Source organism: Mustela erminea, chromosome 1, assembly GCF_009829155.1.
Source record: "Mustela erminea isolate mMusErm1 chromosome 1, mMusErm1.Pri, whole genome shotgun sequence".
Taxonomy (NCBI): Eukaryota; Metazoa; Chordata; class Mammalia; order Carnivora; family Mustelidae; genus Mustela; species Mustela erminea.
In genome coordinates, this window is record NC_045614.1 from 79,181,549 (window position 1) to 79,209,099 (window position 27,551).

Below are 27,551 nucleotides of genomic sequence, written 5' to 3' on the forward strand. Positions count from 1 at the left end.
ATTCACTTCCCTATTTGAGTGTTCATTACAAGCCAGGGACAGGCTGGCCACACATGCCACAAGTCCTAGTACAGGGAAGCTTGCTGCATCAGTTCGAGGCTCTGATTACTAGAGTAAGGCCTGATAAGCAAGTACTCAGGGATTATTTAGAACTTCAGAATCTATAAAAATAGCCTTGCTGCCTCCATCCCACCATGCCATCCTTTAGTCTACTATGTATTAATGAAGGGTAGAGTGCTGGACACTGAGGATACAACAGTGGGCAGACCGAGTCATAGTTCTGGCCTTCTATTGACAAAACTTGACACAAGTCCAAGTTCTCAAGTTTCGCCCAATTTGAGAATAAGATATTAATGTGAGAATTATACCAACATCACTCATCCTTGGTATACCTTTCTCCCCCTAACTTTATTGATGTAGGACTGACAAAGTTTACAAATATTTAGGTTGTACACAATGATTTTTTAAAGATGTATAACCCAATGATTTAATATATGCATACATTGTAAAATGGTCACCATCAGCAAGCTACTGCATTACATCACAGAGTTACCATTTGTGTGTGTGCATGCGCACATGCGTGTGTTTGTTTGTGTGTGTGTGTGCGCGTGTGGTGCCAAGTCTCAAGACCTACCTTTTAGAAAATTCGAGTATACAACAGAGAATTCACTACAGTCACCATGCTGTACATTAGACAAGACTCGTCTTGTAACTGGAAGTCCAGATGCTTTGACGAATATTTCCCTGTTTCCACCATCCCCCACCCCCTGGCAACTCCTGTTCTATAGTCGCTCTTAGAGCTCAATTTTTTTTAATTAGCGAGAATTGTGCCTCGGATAAACCTCACTGGCTACGATACTGCCACTGCGCAAAGCTCTCAATTTGTTTTCAAACGTCACTTATGAGTGAGAACATAAATGTTATTAGTCCTTGAGGGTATAGGGAGGGCTGTGAGGTGTTAAATAAAAGTTTGGTCAAAGAAGACAGAAGAGTCTCTTAAAGATTGACTTTTTGGAAAAGGTTTTGTTGTTTGAATTTCTTCCCTGAACTTGTTTATCTTTTGTTGATCTTTTCATGTACTTGAAAAAATTGCACTGGACTGAAACTCTAAATTAAAAAAAAAAAAAAAAAAAAGGCAAGCAAGAAATGGGAGAGCCCTAGAGGCCTGCAGAGCATCAGCTCCCCGGTGGGGAGGGCTTTCACTCCACGTCCTCACACACACACATGGTTTCCATTAAAACCACCGAGAAGTCCTCCTGAGTAGCGTCAACCACACGTTTCCTCAGTGAGCCACAAAATAAAGTGCTATTAATTCTCACCAATATTCATGAAAGGATGGTCTTTTATTGCACATGTCTAACCTCCTACCTTGGTCTCAAGATTCCCCATACTTTTCTGACCCATGGGCGAACCTTTTTGCATCTCAGGGAGCATACCGAGTGATCATAAAATGGTCAAGGCTACCTTTAGTTACAAGGTTTAATAGGCCATTCAGATGGGAATCATATTGATGTAATTATAAGTAGGGTTTTTTTTTTTTTTTTTCTAGAAAGAAAAGGGCTGTAATGCTTACTTTTCCTTCCCTCACCCTGAATTCCCTATTAGGAATAAACTTTCTTTCTGGAGAAAGACCCTCTTTTGCATCTACTAATACATCACTTCAAATTTCTTTTTCTTGTTTTTTTTTTTCTTATTTTTAAAATTTTGATTTGCTTCCAAGTCCTGTTGAAAGTGCTTTTTCTTTTTTTTTTAAATGTAATTTAAAAAAACACATTACGTTTTTACATCTACTCTGACCATTCTCAGATTACAAGCCTCTGAAGTGTGCTTGGCCTGTTGCCGGGTGTATTTATTACCATTAATAAATGAGTCGCTGGTGTAAGAATGCAAATTTTATGTGGCCCATGTATAAATGAGCCTGTTAAGAATGACCAGATACACATTTTATGTGACTGCTAAATAATTATGTCATAGAAATACAGCTTGTGAATTCAACATTAAAGAAAGAAATGGATTCAAATAATGTTCGAGTATTTGTCAAAACAGGGTTTTGGTGAGTTAAGGACATTAAAAAAGGACAAAAGAAAACGATCAGGCTCTAGGAAGAGAATGTGGAAGCTTCAGCTTACCACAGTGGCCTCTGAAGTCCACTTTCTTGTCTTCATTCATTAAATGATGCAGGCGTATCCAGATCACAACACTGGTCTTGTGTTTTGAATACTGTCATCTGTGAAGACAGGTCTTAGAGGAGGGACATCCGAAACTGTGCTTATCCACAGCCACAACACTTCAAGTCAGGGCTGAGAAAAAGGGATCAGATAGATAATGGGGACATGGTAGTGAGGGAGACAGCTACGATCGTGGAGCTCATATTCTGGGGGTGATGGACATTCACATAACCAATCCTGCAGTGTATTACAGTGTTGCAAAAGTGTTATCTGGTGCCTGTCAAGCGGCACAAACCAGAGTTCTCCAAAGTGTCATTTCCATATCAAGCTGTCCCATCCTATAAGAAGTCTGGATGTTATTTTAATGTCATTTCTCTAGTCTATGCACTGAGCAGCACCTCAGTATGGAAGTGCTGGATAGACCAGCCACAGGGAGAGTCAAGGAGAGACAATAAGTCATTCTGCAAACCAAAGGACTGTAGCACCAAAAACTACTGTGTGCTAAAAAAAAAAAAAAAAAAAAAAAAAAAAAAAGACACCATTCTAGAACATATGAATGAGACAGGAGTTACTTAATTTTAGTCTGGACACAATCTGTGAACTTAATCTACATTCCGATGCCTTCAATAAATATCATACTATCCTCTCTCTGTAAGTACATCTGTTGGTCAATGAGGATGGTCTGTGAGAGCCATGCAATGTTTTTAAATTATTAGAAATTACTGGCAAAGCTTAAATGGAAAGTTTGCATAACCAGCCACATTATCTAGTTGGGTTTTTTGTTCTGTTTTGTTTCTGAAGAATGGGTAACTCTAGCAATATTTCCATATCAGCATCAATCAACAGGACCACAGTGGTACTCAGCTTCCCTCTGAAAAGATAATGTGCCCTCCGCTCTATGACAATCCTTTTTACTGCTGATGTTATTACATTAGGTGTGGGAGAGGTTGGCAAGGTGGGCTTCAGTCACTGACTTTATATGCCCTGCACTTGGGGGCAGCTGCTTTGTACATTTCAATCTTTAACTGCACCATCAATTCAAACAATCTAGGCTTTTCACTGTTTTGCTTTACTCTGTTCCTTGAATGCTGTGTTTTCACCTCTACTTAACACCTTTATTCATGAATTCTTGCATTTCTGCAGCAATTCTAATTCCACTCTCAACTGCTTACACATTTATTTGTTCAATAGATATGTACCTAGTATTTCATACTAACTAGGGGTTGGGGATGGGCAAATAAATGTATAAGGCACAATCTCTGACCTAAAGAACTCCACTATCTAAAAGAGGACATCAGAGAGGAGAGAATAGCAGGGATTAAAAAAAAAAAAAATCTGTAGCCAGAGAGCCATGTGTCAGACCATAAATTTTGATTTTCTACATTTTGTAGGAGGACAAGGTCAAGACCTTTAATTTTGTCATCTGTCCTCCCTCTCAGCTAAGTTCTCTGTCTTTACCACCCTCACCAACCCCCTCACTGACTTTAAGGATATCGAGCATGTTATTTTGGCTGGGGGGCAGAGAACAGAATATGTATTTGAAAGCCAGACCCATGAACCTTGCTCTGGAAACTTTTCAAATGCAACCTCTTTATAATGGTGTCTAAAGATTTTACTATTTAAATGCTCAATGGCAGTCTTGGAAAAAACTTACGGAGAAAATATACTGAAATGTAGAAAAATTAATCTAGCATAGAATGTTAAAGCTGGAAGAGACATTTCATTTTACAGGTAGGGAATTTAGCACCAGATAATGCCATCTCTCAGGCCCTAGCAACAATTAACTAATAGCCAGAAATCAATCTCAAATTTGAATATTCCCAGATCATTTTTGTTATCAAACACTGAACAATACAAACGATCAGATAATCTCACTCCCCACCACCCTCATCCTTTTTTTTTTTTTCAATTTAATTTCTAAGGAGCAAGCAAAATTCACATTAAAATTATAATTATTCAGTAAATTCAACAAATACTTGTTGAGTTCTGATTCTATGCCACTGTTCTGTCTGTGCTGTACAGCATGAACTAAACAGCCAAAATCTCCTGCCCTCCAGGAGCTCACATTCCAGTGGATGAGCTGTGTTTGAAGCCAATCCAAGCTTATAGGACCCTACACACCCTTTAGACCCACAGCCCGTCTGACTTCTAAGACTGTTGTAACCATCTAGGGGGACAATGGCCAGGAAAAATGCTTTGTAACATCAAAGGGCTCTACAAACTTACTGCGAATTCTAACATGCCAATGACCCACTGAGCTCATATGGCCAGGCATGATGTAAAAGAAACCACAGTAATGGATTCCATCCTATAAACCACAAAATATTTCCATTGGTTTTACCATAACCCAGATCCGATGTAAGGCTCTTGAAAGAATGGTAACTCCACTGACCATATGAAAAAGGCCATGCAGAGCACTGAATATCCTGCCTCAATTCCATCACCACAGAAACATCCAAGCTAAATAATTTGCTCCCCAAAGAGCTCCACTTTGTTCTCCACTTTAGTTTGTCTCAGAATTTTTTTTCACTGTCTCCATATTTCAGACCAAAAAATAAAAATGTGCACATCACCCATATTACCATAAATGCCCCTTGTCTGGCCAGCAGGGCTCACCTTTAGGACATCAGGAGAATGTCACCATTTCTCCAGTTAACATCTCTTTCTCATTTCTAAGCCAAGTAAAACCATTCTGTGAGAGGATGCTTCTCCATTATCTATTCTAATCTGCAAAACTGTTTTCTCTTCCACCCAGCTGAAAATGCTGTATAATCACATTGCCCAGCAGCCACATTTACCTTTCTGCAAAAAGTCAGCAGTGATGCTCCTTTCCCCACTTCTCTCCAAGGACATCCCAACATCCATACTTAACCCTTCTTCAGACTGGGAAATTTATTAATAGAGGCAATACTCTAGAAGCCAAAAATCATAGACAGTACCCAAGTTCTACCTTCAGATGAACCATCCATAATGAAGGAAGCAAAGAAAACAGCTCATCAACCTCTCTAGGTGCTAACTTTCATCCCCAAATGGTTTCTTAGCTTCCTGTGACTCTCTCTAATGCATAAACCAATTATACCAATGTAATCCACTGCGTGCTTAGTGATTGAACGTCCATGGCCACCTAGAACGTGAGCTCCAGATCTTATCTGACTCCGCACCACTGTGTCTCCCTCACCTGAGTGAATTCTGGCCACAGTGGAGGCACTTAGTATTTGCTGAACTAAAACAGTAATAGATCAGGGAACATGTCGTTTGAATTATAGACTTCCTCTGACCAAGCTTATACAAGCTTATACTACCTAGTTTTCATCAACAGAATAAAAACAATCTACTAATATGCTGCATCACTGTCTTAATTCACTGCCCACATGCCATTGAGGTCTGGCTTCAACTTCCACCACCTCCTGCTACTACAATGAGACTCCACACTCCTAGTTCCTCACTCCCTGCCATCCCCCGCCTCACGCCAGCTTTGTCTCACGCTTGCCTCTAATCAAAAGCAGAGTGCACGAAATAGGATACGGGATCACATTAGCGCAGCTTTATTTTGATGTATTTTTGTCAAGCCTGTACAGACAAGTGGGAAGAGGACCGAAACAGAAGCTGGGAAAATACTGCCAGAAATGAGGTCAACAAATAACTTCAGCATTTACCTTCCTGTTAGTTCTAAAGCTTTTAAGCAAAGTAACTGCTCCTTTGTCTATAGGTCAAAGCCTGAACCTGAATTAGGGGGGAAAAAAGGCAAAGCAAATCCCTAATAGAACATTTTTCATCCTATGGTCTCAGAGATTAGATTTCTTTCTATTTTTACCTAAAACAACAGAGGTTTATGCCTCCTTGTCTTTCCAAATCATACCCAAAGGTTGGCAATAAGGCTCCAGTTGGTAGTTAATAAATCTCAGGTAATGTATCGATCACTCTTCATGCTTTCTTCTATTGTTCTTAAAACATAAGAACTGTCTCATTATGTTAAGAAAAAAAGGACACGTTTCCACACTTAAATGCCAACCAAGGAAAGAAATCCCTGGGAAGCTAATAATGAAACAAAGGTGGTTTTCTTTAGCAGAACTGTGTGCGCTAAATTGCACTTTTATGTGATTTTTAGGGCAATTTGCCACTTTCTTGCCACACTTTATCACTTTCCTTCAGCAACGAAAAGAAAAAGAAGGACCACAATGACCTATATATTACGGCACTAACAATGCGTGGGGGTCGGGCTCTCCAAGCTTAGGAGTCAGATTTAATCACGGATATTTCATTTTCTTATCTAAGAGAAACTTGAGGGTACATTCTCAAGAATTTTACTGTTCCTCCCAGGGTCTTCATCTGAGAGTTTCCTCCTTTAAATGCTGTCAACAACACTGTTTCCATCTGCATCTGTTATCCATGTTACACGCTACTTCACTTTTTATGTGGATGCCTTGCCTTCCACTCCCAGAGCATCTGTCAACCCCCCTCATCACCAAAATGGAGAAACTGAGGGCCAGGGATGTAACGTGACTTGCCTTCCCATATGTGGACCACCAGGGCTGAGGGATAAAATGGTTGCTAAGGTAGGTTCTGGTGTTCAGTGAGGATGACAGTTCATAAGTGGAAAGAAACTGGAGAGGGGAGAATCAATTTGAGCCTCATGTCTCCCATGTCTCAATGAGGAAGATACTTCACTGGGTTGCTCCTTGCAACCAAGGGGTTAAAAATTCAAAATCCAACCACTCCCCCCAGAAAGTGATTCCTTTTCTCTCCTTTGACTTGCTTTTCCAGTTGAGTACTACCCTTCCCTGTCTTGTGTCCAATTTCAAGTCTTTTCAGGAAGACTTCCCAAGCCCTCTAAGTTACGTCCACAGGCACTCAGGACACCCACACTTCTCCATCATTTTATCACAAAGGTAATTAAATAATGTATGGGGAAGGTGCTAGGTCAGAAGTCCCATGAGCAGAGCAAGTTTGTCTTTATCTCCCCTCGTTCCTACCCTGTCACCTAGAGCACAGTGGGTGCAAGGAGATGGTGTCTCGTAAGACCTTGCTAAATGAACACCCAGTACATTTTCCATAAATAAAAGTCTGTGTTCATGCTTCTTCCCAGCCCTTCTGGTTGTTGAGCCAAGTGACACATACTTAGCTATTCTCACCTCTCTTAGGTCAATCCATTCTTCTCTTTAAAAATGACTTAGTTCATGGTTTCTGTGTAGTGATAGCAGCTTCCTGGTGTCTGATGTTTTATCTCTCATTTCAGTGTGAACAAAACAATCGAGGAAAAGTCACTTCTGTGTTTAGCTCTTTTGGCAAAACAAATCTCCCTCCTCCCTTTTCCCCCCACCCAGCATTTGCCCTGAATTTGACTTCACCAGAGTCTACGTTAAGAACAGCAGCTAAACCTCCTTTGAAACTTTATTCACCATGGCCAACAGAAAAAAAAAAAAAAAAGAAAGAAAGAAAGAAAAAGAAAAAAAAAAGAAATTCCTTTAAAACGGTCTTTAATCTAGCTGGAATGCCATAGATTGCTTCCAGATGTGCACGATACAAAAGTCAATCAAAGCTATTTATACTGACACTCTACAGTCCAAACAATCTGAAGCCAAATGCCATGTCTCCGCTTCAACGAAGCTATAAATGTCAGTTTTGTTGAATTTGGAGAGGTGTTGAAGAGTTCATGCAAGTTTGAGTTCTTGACTCTTTTAAAGCCAGCGGTAATCTTAAAAGGGGGGAAATAAAACCACGACACACACACACTTTCGTAAATCCCCATCCTCGCAGTGCCTACCTGACACCTCTCGTATATGACCTGAAAAGTACCAGAGGTTAGAAGACAATACTCAGTTTATAAGACAGAAGAATGTAGCTCTTGGACAAGACACCAAAGAATCTGGCCAGATCCCCGTACCCCACCCTGAACACAAACAAGCATGCTCGGGATTCAGTTGGCTGCGTGGCATGTAGTGATACCTTTTTGACATCAGAGCAACCGTACTGCTCTCCAGAGCGGCCTCACCCACAAGGGCAGTTCATGCTGTTGGCCCCATACTTGGGGACCGGTGTGGGCACAGAGCTGGAGGTCCAGATGGCAAGCTGGGGACTTATGTCATTTAGAGACATTTGCTATCTCTCTTCTCCACTGAGATGTCCTCTCCAGGCCTGTGTTTCTACCTTATTCAACATCACATTCCCAGTGCCCAGCATGCATTAGGCCCCTAATAAATAATGTTGAAGAAAAGATGAACTGTAGGTCTACCTTTTCCAGGAATATGCTTCATAATGGTGAATTCAGAAAAGGCACAGCAGATATTGACACAGGAAAAATAAAGCCAGCTTGAGCTGGGGGGGCCCAAACCATGCAGCTGCAAATCCCACCTTGTGGACAAGTGGTGTGTTTGTACACGCCCCCTAATGCCGCTGAGGCTCAGCCCTCTGTAAGGTAGAGGCAGCTCAAGGCGCCTAGCTCAGGCAGCTGCCACCAGGAGGCTGTCCTGGTTTCTCCATAGGCTTTGGTATTCATGCCTTTCCTGTGGCCCCTGTGGTTAAGATTTCACGTGTTTGAAAAACAAACGGAGCCAGAAACAACTCAAATTTGGAACCGTATGTAATAAAGAGTTCAAAGCAAACATGAGTCAATTTCATCCGCAGATTGGCACGGCACTGGCGCTACATGAAATCTCTAGGATCTGCCAGCAGTAATTTCATAGGGTCGCACCTACTACCGAGGGTCATGTGCAGGACCACGTGGCAACATCCACTGCCCTCCATGTAGAACCACCCTGGCTAGTTGTGTTCAGTCACAGGTCCTGGGAGTAGACAATCTGGTCTCCAAGTCACACCCAGCCCCTTCCCTGATTTCCTGCACCCACTGTGGCGTTATAAAGGCGGAGCTGAGAGGTTCCAACAGAGACTACGGGGCACACAGAGCTAAAACTGAATGATGTCCTGTCTTGCCCTTTACAGAAAAAAAAAAAAAAAAATCTGCTGACCCACCTCACGAACCTGGGCTCTCAAGTCAGACCATTTTCCTGTGCCCTAAATGCTGGCTATATTCTTCCTTGGACTCAAGGAAGGCCCTTATTTTTAGTTTTTCATCCATAAGATAGAAGTAACAGCTACCCTGAAAGGGTGAGAAAAATCAGAAAAAAATGAAATGTTAAGGCACTTAGTCCAGTGCCTGTGCACTCTAAGAATTACAGAAGTTGAAGCAGCTTTATCATAGTCACTCATCAAGATTTCTTTACGTATAAGTAGCACAGGACACATGAGATGATAAATGGCAAAGGATTTGCATTATAGGACAATTCAAACCACTGGAGGCCATGGCAATCAGGAGGGCACTCTACCTACAGGGAGAAGAAGCCCCCGAGCCCAAGCCACAATTGTCATATGGGAATGACAGACCAGCATTTCCAGGGGTCCCAGATTTCAAAAGACACTGGAGATTAAGATACTTATGCACAATCTCCCATTTTTTTAAATGCTGGCAACTTATTACAAATGTTACCATCTCCCTGTGAGCTAACAACAAATGATGGAGTCTTGTTTTTGTTTTTATGATCTTAGTCTAGCTGGGAAAAACCGAGTGGAAGAAGGAAAGGGAAGGACTTTTTGGTACCTGACATGGAAGATGGCAGATACTCGCACTGGAGTTGAGGTAGAATTTCTTCCTTTAGCCATTCAAACAAAACACTAAAACTTTTTTGGTGAGGCTTTGCTCTTTGAGCACCTAATTTTGTGATATTAAACAAAAACTTGCAGCTGTCTTCCTCAGCCTCAAGGAACCACTGTCCATACACTTTTTCATCTACCCACAACCAGCCAAGCATTTATTTTGCTACTAAGTGAAACACGGTATTTTTAAGCCATGCTGCACCATACGCTCCAAACCAGAACCTTCAGGTTCTCCTGCCATGCAGATGTGAGATAGAGCCAAGCATTCATCCTTTGTCCCCATTGTGAACATGTGAGCAGAGGCTCCAAAACACTCTCAGGACAACCCAAGTTCTTCCAGAGTCCGACATCTCTCAGCCTTAGTACAACTTGATGATCTTAACCACTAGTTACCTGGAGACACAGATTTCACCAACATTTAAATGGTCTACTCTTGACTTCCTTGGAAGGTGAGGTCTGAAAGAACATCTATGTACTTTTCTTGAATCTAAGCTTTCCAGTAACATGAGATAGAAGCTTAAGCTAACACATTTATTTTTGTAGCTTTTTGTATTGAGTCAGATGAGCTAAGCTGAGATTTGTTTCCCACACCTTCTTCTCTGCATGGGTTCAAGTTATAGTTGGTCCAGAGTAAAGTGCCTGAGAGCTGGGAGGCAGAACTGAAGCAGTGGTGGTCACTTGCTGAAGGCCTTATATTTAGCTGCAGTCCTGCTGATCCTTGCTCTCCTCTAGGTCCACTGCTAGCTCTCCTGGACTGTTCAGCTGGAGTCTGGCAGAGTTCCAAGTCTCCTCACTGATGCTTGGTAGTGGATCCACAGACCAGTAGCTGCAGAGACGACATCCCTAAGTCCTCCTATACGCTTCCTCTGGCAATCCAATTTTGAAAACCGGACCTGCTTTTGCGTCCATGACTTCTCCAACTGACCACTCTTCCTCCCTTCAGACATTTGCTTCCAGCTCCTCCTACAATGAAGATCTAATTCTGAGGATAAATCCCTTATCCTAGATGCACCGTGGGCTCTGCTTTCCTGACTCAACCCTGATGAACGTAGTTCTCTTTTACAACAGTGAACTGATGGCTGTGTTGTCTCCCCTACAATGCCTGTGAATTCTGAGGGGGCCAGGACTCTTTTACCCCTTAAGGTTCCAGAGCCTTAGTATCTGCTAAATAAATATCATAGTACCTGCTCAATAAATATCAATATAATAGAAGCATTGGTTGATCTATATCATCAAACTCTCCCATGGTTTTGAAAACAATAGGGCTAATTTTATTAATAGCAAACCTCAAGTGAATGCCTGTCAACCAAAACACATTTATTAAGTGAGTATATGAAGGGAGCCTGGGTGGCTCAGTCAGTTAAAATTCTGACTCCTGATTTTGGCTCAGGTCATGATCTTATGGTTCTGAGATCGAGCCTCACGTCAGCCTCCACACTGAGCATGGAGCCTGCTTAAGATTCTCTCCCTTTCCCTCTGCCTTTCCTCTGCTTCTCACCCATGCATGCACACTCTCTAAATAAGTAAATAAATACATACATAAATACATAAACGAACAAGAAAAATAATTGAGTAAAGGAGTAGAAGGAATAATGATGTGATAAGTGACTTTTCAATTCAACTTGACAGGATTCATTGAGTGCTTATGGGTTACAAAATACTATATCCATTGCATGAGGTAATATATTCTTTTACGGTTGACAACTGAGTTGTTTTCTTTCCTAGCATTGTCAAAACAAAAAAACAAACAAAAAAACAAAACCAACAACCGCCACCATAACATATCCTTGAATTACATCTTTGTGAACTCCTATGAGATCTGTAGGATAAATTCTTAGAAGTCAAGTTGCTAGAACAAAGCAGGGGGTGGCACGAAGTTCAGCTGTAATTTCTGTCCCCTGCTGAAACACCTGCCATCTATGTCCTATCAGTTGATACTTCCACCATGGGTATGTACAAGTGCCAGAGTCCCACATACCCTGACCTAAGTTATATAGAATCAAACTTTTCTATCTCTGCCCATCTGATAGGGGAATAATGGATGCTCAGTATTGTTTAAAGTTAACCTTGCTTTTGAATATGCAACAGTGCCTTAAGTTCTCACCTCTGCTACTCTTCAGACCCATGTAATCAATAAACCAGTCTCATCCCAGGATGGGATAAACTTTACAAACCATCAAGGGATACTTAGCATGTATGTAGCACTTCAGCTAATGACTGGAACTGCTTTGAGAAAAAAAGTGTTGTTGCTAATTATCATAGCCCATAGGGACATTAGCTTTTACTGTCTTTGTTTTACCATTCTCGCCTTAGGGAAGTGGAAGGTGTGAAAAGGCAGGCTCCATTATGCCAACTATAGGTTAATTAAGATAAAGAAGACAGTTCCCTGTTTGCATGTCTTTTACAATGCAATCTCAATGCTATTGTTGCCAACATTGGCTGGTGTTAACAGCGAGGAAAACAATTAGTACATTTGTGAAGAATAGCCCTATTCATAGTTTTTTGGGAGAAGGCAAATATTTTTAACTTAATTGACACTCTGCCTTGATTATAGAGTTAATACAATGGGTGTGGATATTTAGGGGCAAAAAAATTCTTCTAAAGGCTTTAATCAGGACAAGACCTCCCAGGAATAATAAGGTACTAACTGTAACAGTAGCATGTTAAGGAAAGTCAAATTTATTAATTTTCTTATTGTATTTTTCTTGCTGTTGATTCTATTCAGGCCATAATTGGGCTGTTTTTGTTTTTACTTTTTGAGCATTAACAATCCCCTAAAAATGCATTAAGAGTTTAGAAAAGAATATGAAGATATGGAATTATTTACAACTACTCTTTTTAGTTGTTCTTCAGACCATGGTAAGATAAGAGGCTTGATATTCTCAGATGTGGCAAATGGAAAACGAGTCTGTCCAGGGAGAGTTCTCTTTCCCATCACTACCCTCATGTGCTTCTACATAGGAGCGGGAGGTGGTAGACCATTAGTTAAGAGGAAGTTAGAGTTCAAAAGAGTAGGGGATCACCAATGAACTTAACCAGTTTTCACAGCTTTTTCTTTGCAATGTTTTCTTCTCCCTACTCTCCTAACCTCTATCCCAACCCCCTAATCCGGGTATCCTCAAAACATCTGTACTTTCCAGGAGGGTGGTGAAGTTTAAAACCCATCTTTTTGGGGCACCTGGGTGGCTCAGTGGGTTAAGCCTCTGCCTTTGGCTCAGGTCATGATCCCAGGGGCCTGGGATCCAGCCCCGCATTGGGCTCTCTGCTCAGCGGGGAGCTTGCTTCCTCCTCTCTCTCTGCCTGCCTCTCTGCCTACTTGTGATCTGTCTGTCAAATAAATAAATAAATAAAATCTTAAAAAAAAAATAAAATAAAAAATAACAACAACAAACAAACAAACAAAAAGAACCCCCATCTTTTCCTTAGAACAATTAGCCCTCTTCCCCTGGGAATCTGTACGAAGAGTTCATGGGTAAGGAAGAGGACAACTAAACCTCTCATGGCCTGCCCCATATGTTTCTGCCGCTAACAGCTTTATAGTGTGTGAGAACTGATGTGCCTGTGCATGTGTGCGTGTGCACGGAAAGTGGCACCACACTAGTCTGTGGTTCTCAATGTGAAGGGAGGGAGGGGGAAGCAGTGGTACCCCTGGCACCCATCTGACAACGTCTGGGCACATTTTGGTTGTCCCAACTTGGTGGGAATAAGTGCTGTCTGCCGCCCATGAGTAGAGGCCTGGGTTGCAGATGGTACGAGGCACCAGATATCCCTTCCCAGCAAAGATGACTCTGCCCAAAATGCTCATAGTGCTAAATCAAGAACCCTTATCTTGCTGATCATAACAAAGGTTCCATATTCCTAGGAGAGAAGGTGACTGGGAAGAAGCCTCCAACATAAAGATCTTGGGATGAGAGTGTCCAGACAGATTTTCTGTTGCATATCCCTGTTGAAAGGGAGGAAGAGGGAGTCTTTTTGTTTTGTTGAAAGTTAACCAATATTGGAATATCTAAAATGCACTTAAGACAAATGAGAAGAAAATACGCCAGGGCCCCCGACTTTTGAAGAACACACATTTAAAATTCAAGAAGGAGGCAGACACGCGTAATCATTTCAAGAGGGCTCCAGAATACGATACAAGTAAAAACCAAGTCCTTAACAGGACCTGATGTTCTCTAAAGCTTTTCCAGAAAGCTGCAGGACTCCCTCAGAGTTATGTGACAAAATATTGAATGTTCCCTCAGGTTCTCCAAGTGAAAACAGCTGAACTTCTCTAGATCAAATTTATTTAGTAGTTATCAGGAGGAGGCATGAGATAACGTAATGATATTACAAACATTTTTTTCTCACTCAATTTTGCTAAATGTCTTTGACATTATTGTGATTATATCAAGTTTTTAACCAAAACAAAATCTATGGAAGAATATGGAGTTAAATATTGGTAAGTCCAATACTCTTTCCTTAATTATAAAATTCAGTATCACATTCCCAACCTAGCTTAATAACCATAGTAAAGGCAGAAGAAATTACTCCAGGGCGATGATTTTAAAAATACAGAGCAATCTTCACCTCGCATTGCTGGCTGAATTAAAAAAAAAAAAATTAAACAATGCAATATTTTTCCTCTCCTTGATCTTTCTCAATCTCACACAGGCTCGAGCAGAAGATAATAATTATTTTCCAGTAACATAATAATAGAAAAGGTATTGACCAGCAATACAATCTACTTGATCACCCTGCATGACTCCATTCTTAGTACTGAAAGCTCAATTTGATGGCATGAGATATCTGTCTCTCAGAGGAATAAAGGGCTTTCCAACTGCACTACAACTAAAGGATGTGATCTGTCTTGTCTGACACCATATTCCATGTGTCCCCAAATTCAGTAGCCCTACCTCATACATCATCAAGCAGATATTTTCACTCCGGTAGGATTTCTCAGACCTCGTGTTCTACCGCAGCTAAATGCAACAAAAGGATTTCTGCCTTCTAGTCTGTACCATGTTAATTTCCTTTTCCCATTTTGATGAAATAGTAGCGTGACCCTTATTGCACATTCCTGAGATGAAAAGCAGCACTGCTGGGCCACACGTGACTTATTCACTGGTTTATGGACCCAGATCTCTCAAAGGATTATCTTTAATACACAAGGTATCCTGGAGTGCTAAATGGTGCTTCGGGGTGTCGGTGAAGTGGTTGAGAAATGGGTCAGAATCACATGGAGAAAAGGAAACTCCCCACTGGCCACACATTTTAAAAAGCTAAGAAGGCTCATCAGTGAAGACCAAGAAAAAGGCTCCTGTGGGCCATTTATCTATAAACAGAACCTGGCAATACTTTCCACTTGGAATTTATTCCCAGGTCACTAGTTTTAAAGCAGTTATGCAAATCAGAGTTCGGCCAAACTCAAGACCAATTCTTTTAATTTATTTCTTATCCTTGGAATTCACTTTTTTGTATGTGTGGGGGTGGGGGGTGACAGTAGGGGCTTCTGCTTTCTAAGAGGAGGAAATGTATCAGTCGTTTGACTCTTGGGTTCCTCAATGGTGACCTGTGGTTTGATGAGAGTTAAAAGGATATTAGTGAGAAAAATCCTGGAGGACAGAAGGGCTGCCATTCAGACTCAGCTTCCAGATAGTGATCAGGTCTTCTCCAAGATACTCTTCTTCCGCAAAATGCCCTCTTTCTAAGTATAGACCCTGAGCACCAAACCAGTTCCATCTCATTAAAACGGGTGCTGAAGGAAAGGCAAAGTGGGACTACTCTACCCAGCAGTCAGGATTTTGCCAAGAACCCTATCCCAGATGTGGCTACCTAGGCTTTACTGTGGAGAAGGAGAAATAACCCCATCCCCAGGATGGTGTGGACAATATGTCTTGGTTCACCAGGGCCAGTGACAGTCCTGAACTGGAAAAGGGGTGGGACTAAGGTGGAAGGGGGGACAGTAATGTCAGGAAGGGGGTGGGAGATAGCCAAACCTTCCACTTCCTCATGAAAGGCTCTCCTCTTGGACCAGCTTTCCTCTCTCCCAGCTCCCCTTTACTCTAACATACTTGAAACCACAGAAGCGCTTCTCTTTCTCCTTCCCCTTCTACATTCACTCTATCTCCACAGCAGATATGTTTTTACCAGGCTCATGGCTTCCTCTCCCCAATGCCAGTGGAGCTACCCATGCCCATCATTTTAAGTTACACTTGGGCAGTAACTCTCCCTCTTGCTGAACACCATCTCCCAAATTCTCAGGGGAAGATGTCTAAGTGAGGTTCAGGAAGCTGCAATTCTGGCAGTTTTCCAAGTGATGCTGATACTACTAGTTCAGGAACCTCATTTAAAGAACCACTGACCTCAAAAGACAAAAAATATGAGGCACAAATGAGTGAAAGTCTGACTCCCTGCAGTTTTCTATAGCAGAACCTCTCCTCAATTAATCTGCATCAGAGTCAGCCCGAGAGTTAATCAAAACACAAATGCTGGGGTCTGCTCTTGGACATTCTCATTTATCAGGTCTGAGGGCCTGGGAGTTTGCAATTGGAACAAGTTTCCAGGTGATGCTGGGTCTGTCCAGGCACATGTTTTCAGAAGTACTGACATAATGATCACATCACAAAATGAGCGAGGTAGGGTGACCAACATAGGGTAAAGGCGCTTGTTTTTATTTCAAGTTAATACATAGTTACTCACACAACAGTTTTGAAATCACAATGGCGTGTTTGAAGAAAAATTTGAAAAATCCATGAGCCAAAGAAGACCAATTTTTTTTCCCGAGAGGGTCTTAAGTGCACAAAACCCCTATTTCTTTAAAACAACAACAACAAACAAATAAAGAAACTTTTCAAGAGGACAGCCTGCCATGATGTAGTTAAAACATAAACCATAAACTGAGGCTTAACTACTCAACTAAAAGTAGAATTCCTCTGAGGTTGCCTGCATTTTGGATATAGTTCACATACTGGTTCTTTGAAGCCCAACACACATTTAAATGGGTTACTTATATTTGCCTCTGAGGGTCATAAGGGGAAAAAAATGTCTCAAAAGAAATCTTTTTGTTAAAAATCTTGCTAACTATGAGACAATAGAACAGTTTTTTCTTTATATGAAATTTATCTTCTGGGTGACTGTGCCATATGTAAGAGAGATATATGCCTATCTGTCTCTGGCTTGTATAGACGTAGAAACAAGAAGGAGTTGGGGTGCCTGGATGGCACAGTCAGTTAAGTATCCAACTTTTGTTTCTTTGTTTTTTAAGATTTTTAATTTATTTATTTGACAGAGAGAGATCACAAGTAGGCAGAGAGGCAGGCAGAGAGAGAGAGGGAGGAGGAAGCAGGCTCCCTGCTGAGCAGAGAGTCCAATGCGGGACTCGATCCCAGGACCCTGAGATCATGACCTGAGCCGAAGGCAGCGGCTTAACCCCTGAGCCACCCAGGCGCCCAGTATCCAACTTTTGATTTCAGCTCAAATCATGGTCTCAGAGTTGTGAGACTGAGCCGTGCATCTGGCTCCCCACTGGGTGTGGACCTGCTTAAGATTTTCACTCTTCCTCTGCCCCTTCTCCCCTTTAAAAAAAGAAGAAGAAGAAGAAGAAGAAGAAGAAGAAGAGGAAGAGGAGGAGGAGGAGGAGGAGGAAGAAGAAGAAGAGGAAGAAGAAGAAGAGGAAGAAGAAATGAAAAGGACTTGTCAATTATGTGATAAGTGATAGAATCCCAGAATTTTGGAGTTGAGAGTCACCTGAGAAAGCATACAGAGGGGATATATTTTAGAGAGTAGAAACTGAGACTCAGTCTCAAATCACATGGTTTGCTTGGGCAAGATGAAGATTCAGGTCAACTAACCCTGGGGCTTCCTCTTCCCATTATGCTCTGTAAATTCACTGCCTTATCTAAACATCTCTCCCCTCCAGACTCCTTTTTTCTTCTCATTCATCCTAGATTCTTCCTGCTTACATTTGCCCATATCCTATCATTCATGGCCAATAGATTCTCTGTTCATAATTTCAGAAAAAACTGTTCCTACTTTTCCATCCCTCATGATAGAATTCTACTTAAGAATGAGGGGACTCAGTGGTGCACTGGAGCTAGTCTGTGTTGGCTCTTGAGAACCCTTTGTTAAATTTTCAGAAATTTTGCTACCTGATTGTTAAACAAAATCACTAGTTAAAAAAAAAAAGTTACCTTGCAAAAAACCAAATGATATTTTCAAAGAAAAGCCTAAAACTTCACCTCTAGTTTTATTACATTTTACCATTATCAATGGTTTTGAGATTATTTACATCTATTGCAGAGGGATGATGGAACTGCTATGGAACGGTGTACTATTACACATCTGGTTCCAAGCCCATGTTCAGTGAAGTCATATCGGTAAATTGAAATTAGTCATGGTGGAAGTATTTACACCACAGAAATGGCAAATGACATAAGTAAGGATTTTTTCTTCCCAGAGAGATGTTTGTTAAAAATTTATCAGCATACCACTTGTTATGGGCTGAATTGTGCCTCCCTGAAAATGTGACTTTATTTGGAGATAGGCCTTTAAAAGAGGTAACTCAGATTAAAAGAAGTAAAATTGATGGGTTCTAGTTCAATCTGACTGGTGCCCTTCTAGGAGGAGAAAATCTGACTACATAAAGACACCAGGGACATGCACACACAGAAAAGGGCCATGTGAGGTCACAGCAAGAAGGTAGCCAACTGCAAGCCACAATGAGAAGCCTCCGAAGAAACCAAACCTGCCAACACATTGGTCTTGGACTTGAAGCCTCCCACACTGAGAAAATAAATTTCTGTTGTTTAAGCCACTTAATCTAGAACCTTGTTATGGTAGGCTGGGCAAGCTAACACAACTGTATTTGGACCTCTTCACACATAGGTTCTAACTGAAATCCTTGACACTTCTTAATACATATTGCACAAACTATTAATCTCAATATTTTGGAACTGCCAACTATTAAGCTGAACTGTAGGAAATTGCTGTATTGGGCTTTCTTTTAAATTATGAAAATGGCAATGTCCTATGGTTCAATTTTATAGGATTTTTTAACATGATACAAACATCACTTCATATTTGCACATAAGTCAAATGGAGTAAGGCTCTGAGGCCACAAACCAATGGGTCCAAACTTATTAATGACATAATTTGCTGACAGCTCCCACGAGTATTTGGTATCATCTGAATACAATTAAATGACACTTAGAGTTTGCCTTGGAAGTGCTATGTAGATGAAAATGTCATAATTATAGTATTTTAGAAGGACAACCTCAAAGGAAAAATATCAAGTCTTTATTCATGTAAATGCTTAGAATTTCTGTTGTCAGATACACTTCTCTCTAACCTATTTTTTTAATTTCCAGATCTCATTTTATTTATCTTGCTACATCTGAAATCACTGTCTAATGGCTCTCTGGCCTGTTAGCCGGGTTACTTCTAGTATTTAAAGCCTTTCCTAAGTTGCTTTATTGATAAGAAAAGATGCCTAAAAGAAGTTTCTTATTTGCAAAGAAAATAAATAGAAATTGATCTCAAAGGCACAATTTGTTCCTTAATTAATGTTTATGATGGTCTCCATAATCACACTCAAATGTTATTACTTTTAATCATGTCAATTTATATGGATTGAAAAACACAACACAGTGTAACTCTATGGTCTTAAAGTTTGGAAATATTTCTGAGTGTGAATTGGCTTAAGTATTCTCTGATAGTTTTATTGACTAACAGTCAATAAATAATATTAACCCAATCATTGCATTTGAGGTATAGCCACTGAATCATACAATCATTTCAAAAACTAATTAAGAAAATAAAAACCAACTGTCTAGGTTTCCTCAGGCTACAAACAAAAATCTACAAAAATCTCATGCATTTCGTGTTGTAATCATCCTAATTTTCTAATTTGAAACTAAGGGATTAGACTGTTAAAGAAGGCTCATTAGAGATCATGTTTCTGTGGCTGATTAATAATGGAAGATTCAGACATTAGAGTTTGATAGTCCTTAAGGATTACCTAAGGCCAATTTCTTCATTTCACAGATGCGAAACCAAGGTCCGATGAGAAGCAGTGAACTGTTCAAGAAGACTAAATCATGCACTCCACCCCATCATAATAACACACACATACATGCACACGTACATATCACACTCAGAAAGAGCCTCCATCTACGTCCAAGACATCCTCATCCACAGAGACTTTTGCATGTTACCTTTTAATTTACTCAATTAATTTCTCTAGATTAGGTTGTCATTTTAATGACTGTTTAGATAGCTATTCTAATCTCTGGAGGTCTCCCTAGAAAAACTCACAGAGATCTTCCATTCAATCCCTTCATGGCTGTATTATGTATACACGTCAATGTATTGTATTTATCTATTTCATACTCACGATGAACCACAGTGACAAAAACTCATCCTAAATCCTTGATAATAATGACCCTCGGCCTACTAGTCCACATTGCAGTTTTGACTGGAATACAAGGAAGTTCCCTCTATCACGACACTCTGTCACTCCCTTTCCTTTATGCTGGAGCAAGCGTCAGCTGCATCGGGATATCCTATGAGCGCTCAACGCATACTGAGCTAGTAGTCCCCGGGCTTTCATTTCACTAACAAAAAGGCAAAACCCGCTTTCATCTCAGCTCTGGCAAATGAAGAAAAGACACTGGAGCCCGTCCCTTGAACTGCGTTAGCCAATTAAGACCTCCTTCTCAAGTGCCTAGAAATTATAAAATAGATTTCTCGATTAATCAGACCCACACTAAAACTGTGACTGGATTTTTCTCACAAGTACGGTGGAGGATAATCGAGTCCCTAGGATTCTGAGGACTAGATCACGTACTCCAGAAGTCTGAAAGTTGTGGTGACCCAGGGCTCTGGGATGAGGCCTTCTGACTTCCAGCCCCACGCACGCCCCACCGCACGCCCCACCGCCACAGAAAGAAGTCTCTGGTCTCCAGACCCAGAGCTGCCCTCCCGGCTCCATCCGTCTCCCTCCCGCCCCTCACCTGCTCCCTCTCATTTCTCGTCCACGAAGCAGCTAGACTCAACTGAGCAAATACGATCATCTCCTCTGCTTAGAGTCTTCTGATGACTTTCTGTTACCTGAGTATAAAGATCAACCTCCAAGGTTTTGCTCTCTCAGGCTACTCCTGACATACCCACCCCCTCTCATCTAATTGCTGTTCCTTCGGCTCCAGCTCACCTGTTCCCTTCACCAGCCTTTCCTCACTCACCAGGCTGCCACCAGATCTCTGTCCAGCCCCGACCCCTTCCCAGGGAGTGAGTTGTCCCCTTCCACTCTCAGTTAACTCCAGCTCATGATCTCCAGCCTCTACTCAATGGTCCGTTCAGGGAAGCCCTTCTTGCCCTCCCTCCCTCCCTCCTAGGAAATGCAGTTAAAGCTACAATGTGATACGGAACCGAATGCGAAAATGAAAGAGACTGACACTACCCAGGGCTAGTGAGGTTGTCAAGGAACTGGAGATCTCATACACTTGTTACTACAAATGAAAAATGGTGCAGCCATTTTGGAAAAATAGTTTGGCAGTATTTAGTAGTGAGGGACATCTATACACTTTGATCGAGTAATTCTATACGTGCTAATTCTCTGTATCCACCAAAAACGTGTACATGTTTTTATTAAAAGACAAGGGATAGACTGTTCTTTATAAGAGACAAGAATTAGGAAATACTCCCATTGCCTATTTTCGCATCTGGTTGTAAATCTGATTATCTGATTATATAATCCTGCTTCAGTAATTCAATGTGTGAAACTGGAAAGCCAAGAACTTATACACTAGAATTCATTTTGCAAGACCAGCACATATTCAGCATTTATGTCTCTGGCTGACCACTGTTTCTCCCAATAGTAGTACCATATTTGGAACATTACAGGCCGATTTTTCGTGCTTCTTTTTGTTGAATGAATGGAAGACTGAATGACTATTAAATCGGCATAGTTTTTTTTTTCAGTCTACAGTACCCTCAAGTGAACCGAACACCAAGATGAATCAGTCCCTGTTAACTTCTCCCACCCTGGTTGCAATACCTAAGTATGTAAATCCATTCCTTAAGTCTTCAGACCACACCCTGCCAGACTCTACTTCCATTTCCCATCACCTCTTGGGCTTAGCTCCCATTAGCATCTGCTTGTTCTGGTCAATTTACAGCTTGTGAGGTAGGTTGTTAGCTCTCATAAGGAGACACGTTAGGGTACTTCAATCCAACTGGAACAAAATAGGTAATAAACTGTGGCTTCCAAATGAGGAGACTGTAAGTCAATCTTCTTTTCCAGTCCGGTAATACTAGAAAGAAAAAATTCTTGACTGACTTGAACATAGAAAGGATAAAGATTTTTTAGGGACAAAGATTAAATGATTAAGAACAGATTTAGGGGACGCCTGGGTGGCTCAGTTGGTTGAGTGGCTGCCTTCAGCTCAGGTCCTGATCCCAGCGTCCCGGGATGGAGTCCCACATTGGGGTCCTTGCTTGGCGGGGAGCCTGCTTCTCCCTCTGCCTCTGCCTCTGCCTGCCACTCTGTCTGCCTGTGCTTGCTCTCACTTCTCTCTCTATGACAAATAAATAAATTTAAAAAAAAAAAAGAGCAGATTTAGGATATTTACTTTAAGATGTAAAATTGTATTACACCAGTAATATACAACTTTCCGAAATATTAATCCCGTTTTAAACAATATTATTGAAGTTCCATATGCACCTTTTAAATCTCTCTTCACCAACAAGAGAACCATACTTTCATTAGCTACGAATTTCCCAGAGTAACTGTTTTATTTCCATTTGAGATGCTGGCTTCTCGAGTCCATGTAAAATGATACCACTGCAAAATTTAAGTCAAGCCTTAAGCACTCATTTGTAAAACCTTAGGATTCATTACTTATTTATTCATCCTTTAAGTGTTTGTGATCTCTACAATACAAGCACTTGCTCTGTTGTTTTTGAAACTAATCTTCAAAAGCCTTCTAGTCAATGAAATCCAATACCATGTTGCATTTGTCTCTCTTGAAAAGAGGAATTCTTCTCATATGGCCCCTATAGGTATTCAAAACCAGCATTAATGGTGGATGTATTAGGCTAATGTGTTTTACCCAAACAGTATTCTTGGTTGTTCAAAATCAGTGACCACGAGACTGCTCCACTTGTGAAACACTTTATAAAGACCTCAGGATAAACTCACACCTTTTATTCCGAGCGCTTGTTGTGGGCATAATCTCCAGTTTATATTCAGTCGTGTATGAAATGCTGCATGCTTTGTGGAGATGGGAAGAGGTTCCCAAAGGGACACGGCTACAGCTACCACCACCACCAAATGACCTGTTCCCCAGGGTTTAGGGCTTTGAGACTTGGGTTGAGGGATGGGGTAGGAGGACAGTTTCTCTGGAGCAGCCACCTAGAATCTCTTTAATCTCCAACTCCTAATTCTGAGTCCTGCCCTGCTGGCTGCGCCAGATTCCCCACAGGAGACTTCACAACATAGAACCAACCAAAGCTCCAACCACTTAGCATGGGTAAGCCTGAAGTGGATAGCAGAGCTTTCCACAAACATCCTGTCATTCTTTTTGAGCGTCTTGCTGGGTATCCTCCTGAGAAGCAAGGGGATAATCATGCTATGCCTTAGCCTCCTCCAGCCTCCTCCTGCAGCAAAAGGGAATAGAAATGAATTCCCTACCTGTCTGTCTTTTGAGCTAGGTACAAGGTTTGGTTATTGTCTCTGCTTCCCTCTCAGAGGCACAGATAAAAAGCTCTGATATTCACATTCACCACACATTATGTATTAATGCAAATTAAGCTTTCTGAACCTCCAGCTACAAAGAATTATTTTTAGAAGGTTATAAACCTAAGAAGAAAAAAAGTAAAAGGGATCTGATATCACTGGTAGTTTCACAAACACAGCTAGATTTCATATGCCAATTCCTACCCGGCCTCATCTGCAATGGCAGGACTTGCCTCCCTCCACGCAATCCTTCATGTGCTATGTCATACTATTTCTCTCTGGGGCTTCTCTAATAATCATGCTGGGGTTTTTGCCTAATTTTTTTTTCTTGAATTTCTATCACACTCAAATATAGTTCTAAATTTGATTCCACATTTTCAGGGCATTTAAAAAAATACTCACTCCATAATACTGGGCATAAAATTCTCTCTACCCAGTACACCTCATTGGATGCTACAGACCAATGTTCAAATGAGATATGACATAGGAATTCCATGGCTACACTGGAAAGGTGATTTCCCAGGAGTCATCTCTCGGCCCAAGACACTGAACTTGAGGGGCACCTAGGTGGCTCAGTCGGTGAGGCATCTGACTGTTGTCTTTAGCTCAGGTCATGATCTCAGGGTCCCTGAGATCCAGCCCTGTGTTGGTCTCCCACTGGTATGGAGCCTGCTTGAGATCCTCTCTCCTCTGCTCCCTCTGCCCCTCCCCACTTGTATGCTCTCAACTCGCTATCAAAAAAAAAAAAAAGACTGTTAGCTTTAAGAGACGCTCAGTATGCCAACAGTTCTGTTTCTCTTCTATTCATGGTTTAAACAGGCAGTACTTTTAAGCCAGTTATAAATGTGAAGACTTCAAGTTTTTAAATGGGAGTATAGCATCAAGTCTTGAGCTGGAAGTTAAGGGGGGAAAAGGACTAAAATGAGAGTTTAAAAATACGTACGCCCAGGGGTTAGTGCTGCTGAAAGTCTCTTTTAACATCAGTCACCAAGAAAACTTGCTATTTAAGGACAATTTGATAGGGAAAGAACTTAAGAATTAGGAGGAATCAGAGTTTTGCATAAGCAAACTATAGCTTGGGGAGGATAGGTGCCTACCCAAGGTGACTGAGTTGCAGACTCCAAGTCAGGCTTTCCAAATTTTCTGACTTCTTGTACAGTGGTTTTTCAAACTACAGTTGAACCTTCAGTAACACTGAGTTTAGGAGCGCTGATCCCCTGTGCTACTGAAAATCAGTGTTTAATTTAGGACCGCACCCCCCAGCAAAACTTAACTGCTAATAGCCTACTGTTGACTGAAAGTCTTATGGATAACAACACATCCTATGTTTTAGGTATTATGTACTATGATCTTACAATAAAGCAAGCTAGGGAAAGAAAAAGAAGAGCATAAGGAAAATACATTTATAGTATTGTATTTACTGAAAGAGAATCCACATTAAGGGGACCCATGCAGTTAAATCAGTGTTGTTCAAAGGTGAACTGTATATGGAATATCATCTTAACTTTTTTAAGATTCTATTTATTTATTTGACAGAGGGAGAAAGAGAGAGAGAAGAAGTGCTCAAGGAGGGGGGAACTGTAGACTTCAAAGGGTGAGGGAGAAGCAGGTTCCCCACTGAGCAGGGAGCCTGACATGGAGCTGGATTCGAAAAACCAGAGATCATAAACTGAGCCGAAGGCAGATGATTAACTGACTGAGCCACCCAAGTGCCCCTCATCTTAACTTTTTTTTTTTTTTTAAAGATTTCACTTATTTATTTGACAGACAGAGATCACAAGCAGGCAGAGAGGCAGGCAGAGAGAGAGAGAGAAAGAGGGAAGCAGGCTCCCCGCGGAGCAGAGAGCCCGATGCGGGGCTCGATCCCAGGACCCCGAGATCATGACCTGAGCCGAAGGCAGCAGCCCAAACCACTGAGCCACCCAGGCGCCCCTCATCTTAACTTTTTAAATAAATGTTACTTGCTTATCTGTCATAGGTTTCAAAATCAAGGAGTCAATATCTTAACAACTGCCTATTATGAGTGACAGGATTCAAAGAGAAAAATCGTTGTGATAAAGGAGGTACCCTTTAAGACTTTGAAACACATTGTCAAGATGCTGAAATTCTTGACAACTCTCTGAAATAACCTTTCTAAACTGACTTGTTGGGGCGCCTGGGTGGCTCAGTTGGTTAAGTGTCTGCCTTTGGCTTAGGTCATGATCCCTGGGATTGAGACCCGAGTTGGGCTCCCTGCTTCTGCCTCCTCTGCAGCCCCCACCACCTCCCACTGGTGCTTGCTCACTCCTTCTCAAATAAATAAAATCTTTAAAGAAATAAATAAACTGACTTATCTTTCTATCCACTACCATATTTGATTCGGGCCTATGATGACCAGTTCAACAACTGGTATTCCAATTGGTAAGTGTCCAGAATAGGAAGAATTACTAAACTTATTATTTTTTTATAACAACACACTTACTGACCTATGATGGTCTATAGTTACAGGACGTATTATCCGACTCTATTTATTATGCTCTGTGCACAATAAATTGTTCTACTCCAACACATTGGTGCTTGTAGTAATTATGCCATCTGTCCACTTAAATATGAAAAATACACCTTCTAAAACTTTAAATCTACATACATATTAAGGGTTGAGACCATTCCTTACGACCTTCCATTTAAAAAGGAAATGATTGACCCTGATTCAGAAGCATTAAGTTTAGTAGTTGTTATTAAAAGTGCCTTTTATTTTACCTTAAAAGAAAAAGAATTAGAGTTGACACAGTATTAACAAGCTGTCTCCCTGTTTCTGTCTTATCTCCTGTCATATAGATAGTCATCTTTAAACACAAAGGTATTTGATCAATCAAATAGCTGAAGTCAAGATAGTTAGGTATACTGCTTTCTTAGAATATTATATGAAAAATGCTCCAGATAAGCCAATGCTCTAGGGGAACCCTGACCTTCAGATTCCTTTTAAATTTTATATTTGAATTAATTGTTGACAGTAGATTCATCAAGATGGCAGAATTTTTCTTTTTCTTTTTTTTTTTAAACATGATGAATGACTTGTTTAAACTTTAGGAAGGCATTACCTGGGTTATGTGGTGTCTCTGTGGAAACAGGAACTTTTTATTAATAGGAGAGAAATTAGTTATAATGGAGGTTAACTTTCGTTTTAGACATTTGGGTGCTTAGGCTCTGAAAGGAAAAGGAAAAAAAAAAACCTCATAAACAACAGGGCCAGTATCCAGACATGGATGTGATGGATGTATTTTCCAATGATGGTGGTAACAGTATCTCTCAGCCCACATGCTCTTCTGTAGCAGGACTCTGTCGATCTCAGCAAGAGATGGAGCCTAACTCTCTGCATCTTAGGAAGTGACTCATTTGTAATGAATAAAATGTAGTGGAAGGGATGCTATGTGGCTTCTAAGACTAGATCAGAGAAAGCTTGCAACTTCTGCCTTGCTCTTTTGAAATGGATGCTTTTCTCAGAACTCAAGAGAAGTTGGGGCATTGAGATAAAAAATAAAATGCTTGTGTCTGACTAGCCATCACCAATATTTCTTACTTGTAAGTGCCATCCAGGAGCGTGAGGTTGGAGAATAGGAGTTCTAACAGAGGTATTTTAGAATATAGACAAAATATCAAGAATGTAGGTAGGAGGGATGGAAAATGGAAGGCGAGGGGGAGAAGGATAGAAAGAAGAGATGAGGAGGGAAGGGACAGAAAAGGAAGAACAGAATGGAGATACAAGAATTCATTTAGATCTGGGGCGCCTGGGTGGCTCAGTGGGTTAAGCTGCTGCCTTCGGCTCAGGTCATGATCTCAGGGTCCTAGGATCGAGTCCCGCATCGGCTTCTCTGCTCAGCAGGAAGCCTGCTTCTCTCTCTCTCTCTCTCTCTGCCTGCCTCTCTGTCTACTTGTCATCTCTGTCTGTCAAATAAATAAAATCTTAAAAAAAAAAAAGAATTCATTTAGATCTGATTTAAGAATAACTAAACTAGGTACCCTTCAAGAGAGTAGGGATAGTA

The 27,551-nt window shown here is 41.1% G+C and overlaps 1 protein-coding gene and 1 pseudogene across 1 annotated transcript in view; both read right to left on the bottom strand.

Moving 5' to 3' along the window:
* The window catches only part of RARB (retinoic acid receptor beta), a 725,834-nt gene that overhangs the window by 519,060 nt on the left and 179,223 nt on the right, over positions 1 to 27,551 (bottom strand). The gene's annotated exons all lie outside the window — the stretch shown is intronic.
* Positions 681 to 876, bottom strand: LOC116581215 (annotated as a pseudogene).